The sequence below is a fragment of the Schistocerca cancellata genome, chromosome 12 (assembly GCF_023864275.1).
Source record: "Schistocerca cancellata isolate TAMUIC-IGC-003103 chromosome 12, iqSchCanc2.1, whole genome shotgun sequence".
In the NCBI taxonomy this organism is placed as follows: Eukaryota; Metazoa; Arthropoda; class Insecta; order Orthoptera; family Acrididae; genus Schistocerca; species Schistocerca cancellata.
Window position 1 is genome coordinate 40,293,381 of NC_064637.1, and position 3,321 is coordinate 40,296,701.

Sequence of the window (3,321 nt, forward strand, 5' to 3'; positions counted from 1 at the left end):
TAGCAGCTAGGGTGTCCATTTAATCGTCATTTCATTTCTATCAAAGCTGCATGGTCATCCACGATAACTGTTCTTTCGGGAACAGATACTACCGCCATATAAAGTTAAAATATGGCTTCCCGGCCATTGACCTTCTTGTGCGAACGCACACGCTATGCCCGAACTCGTACGGGACTTAGTAGATTAATCTGCCACGAGTAATGAGTATGATGGGCAAACATCTATTAGGCGCACTACGAATGTAGTGGTGCGGACATGTTGGGAATGTGGGTCTCACGGGGAGCGTGCAAGGGATAAGTCCCTGCAGACGCACTATCCTCTGTGCCCTCGGTGGCTCAGATGGATAGAGCGTCTGCCATGTAAGCAGGAGATCCCGGTTTCGAGTCCCGGTCGGGGCACACATTTTCAACATGTCATCAACGCCTGTTTGCAGCTAGGGTGTCCATTTAATCATCATTTCATGCTCAATAATGTTCATGTCTGGGGGTGTGGTGGCCAGCGGAAGTGTTTAAACTCAAGAAGAGTGTTGCTGGAGCCACTCTGTGGCAATTCTGGTCGTGTGGGGTGTCGCATTGTCCTGCTGGAATTGCCTAAGTCCCTCGGAATGTACAATGGACATGAATGCATGCAGGTGATAAGAGAGGATGCTTATGTACGTGTGACCTGTCAGTCGTATATAAACGTATCAGCGATCACATATCACTGCATTTGCACACGCCCCACACCATTACAGAGTCTCCACAAGCTTGAACATTCCCCTGTTGACGTGCTGGTTGTCTCCACACCAGCACACGCCCAGCCTCTCGATACAATGTGAAACTAACTCGTCCTACCAGGCAACGCGTTTCCATTCATCACAGGAGTTGGCCGGCCCGTGCGAGGCGTAAAGCTTTGTTGCGTGTAATCGTCAAGGGTACACGAGTGGGCCTTCGGCACTTTTCTCACGTTGAACGATTCTCTTCGGTCGTTGGTCCCGTTCTTGCAGGATGGTTTTCAGTCCTCATGCGATATCGGAGGTCTGATGTTTTACCGGTAAACTCGTGAAATAGTCGTACGGGAAAATCTGTACTTCATCGCTACCTCGGAGACGCCACTCCCATCGCTCGTGTGCCGACCATAACACCACGTTCAAACTCACTTAAATCTTAATGTCAATTGTAGACATAAAGTCTGAAAATGAGTCCGTGTTCATATTTTTGACGCTTCATTTTACAGGTCCGTCTTGATATCACAAATTTCTACACCTCACTATTACCAGATTCGGCTACTGCCATCTTCAGATCATAAAATATTCCCATGTAGCATCAGCGTCAAACTAAACATGTAGGGACATAGTAACTGCCGGTGATGATCAGAATGCGTCTGTTATCTATACAAGGAAACGTATAAATACCAGCGAGCCTCATTACAGCGATCTGGCAACGCTGTGTTGTTCTGCTTGTGTACACCGCTGTGGTCATCCCTTCCAGATGCTCTGTCCGAGTTACAGTTCCTTACAGTCATCACGTGATTTCTGAGATCGCCATAGGTGAAGTTCTGTTTTTGTTGGGCGTTGCGAAAGTGGAACAGTGAGATTTAGAGGAACTTCATGTCAAGTTTTGATTTAAACTAGGGAACCAGTGTCTGACTTTTCAAGAGTTGAAACAAGCCGTTGGCAAACATTATTTATCGAGAGCACAGGTTTTTCGCTGGCACAGATGATCTTTGGAATGCCGAGAAGACGTCGAAGATGAACCTCACTCGGGGCGACACCCATCTTCAAAAACCGACGAAAACGTAGAACGTGTGTGTGCTCTTGTGAGAGTGTTCCTGCAGGACAAACTGTCACCAAAGTGTTTCACAAAAATGCCCTTGAAAGGCTCAGGTAAAGTGTGGTTCAAATGGCTCTGAGCACTATGGGACTTAACATCTATGGTCATCAGTCCCCTAGCTTAGAACTACTTAAACCTAACTAACCTAAGGACATCACACAACACCCAGTCATCACGAGGCAGAGAAAGGTAAAGTGTGAAAAATGGTTCAGATGGCTGTGAGCTGTATGGGACTTAACATCTGAGGTCATCAGTCTCCTAGATCTTACAACTATTTAAACCTAACTAAGCTAAGGACAACACACACATCCATGCCCTAGTCAGGTTTCGAACCTGCGACCGTGGCGGTCACGCGGTTCGATACTGAAGCGCCTAGAACCGCTCGGCCACACCGGCCGGATAGTAAAGTGTGAATAGAGGGAGACCGGACATGGCAGACAAGTGGATGCTTCATCATGATAACGCCCCAACTCTCACATTTATTTCCATCACGGAATTTTTGACCTCAAAAGGCATTCCTGTCGTTCCACAGCCCTCTTGTTCACCTGATCTGAGTCCTTCTTTTCCAGAGATTGTAAAAGTCTTAAAAGGGCGTCATTTTGTGACTCTGGAAATCATTCAGAAGAATATGACCGACACGTCAAAGGTCGCACAAGTTGAAGCCTTCCAGCGCTGCAACCAAGACTGGGAACGACTCCGCTGTGTATAGCTGCTGAAAGGAACTACTTTCAAGGGGAGAAAATTGTTGTTAAAAAAAAGATTTGCTAGATATAAAATTACTCAACTTTCCTCACACACCTCGTAACCACCCAGTACTTGCAACCATAATTATGAGTACCATGGCGCACCATGAACTATGGGGGAAAAGATAAAGTGTTAATCGATATGGGACGCCCCTAGTATATGTATCCGCCCTTACACATATAATACTGGCCATTGAAATTGCTACACCAAGAAGAAATGCAGATGATAAATGGATATTCATTGGACAAATGTATTATACTACAACTGACATGTGATTACATTGTCACGAAATTTGGGTGCATAGATTCTGAGAAATCACTACCCAGAACCACCACCTCTGGCCGTAATAACGGCCTTGATACGCCTGGGAATTGAGTCAAGCAGAGCTTGAATGACGTGTACAGGTACAGCTGCCCATGCAGCTTCAACACGATACCACAGTTCATCAGTAGTAGTGACTGGCGTATTGTGATGAGCCAGTTGCTCGGCCATCATTGACCAGACGTTTTCAATTGGTGAGAGATCTGGAGAATGTGCTGGCCGGGGCAGCAGTCGAACATTTTCTGTATCCAGAAAGCCCCGTACAGGACCTGCAACATGCGGTCGTGCATTATCGTGCTGATATGTAGGGTTTCGCAGGGATCGAATGAAGGGTAGAGCCACGGGTCGTAACACATCTGAAAAGTAACATCCACTGTTCAAAGTGCCGTCAATGCGAACAAGAGGTGACCGAGACGTGTAACCAATGGCTCGCCATTCCATCACG

At 46.6% G+C, this 3,321-nt stretch overlaps 1 non-coding gene across 1 annotated transcript; it reads left to right on the forward strand.

The window, feature by feature from the left end:
• The first annotated feature begins 323 nt into the window (after positions 1-323).
• Positions 324-398, forward strand: Trnat-ugu (transfer RNA threonine (anticodon UGU)). Its single transcript has one exon. It is a non-coding gene; the product is annotated as a tRNA-Thr (tRNA).
• The last annotated feature ends 2,923 nt before the right edge of the window (positions 399-3,321 follow it).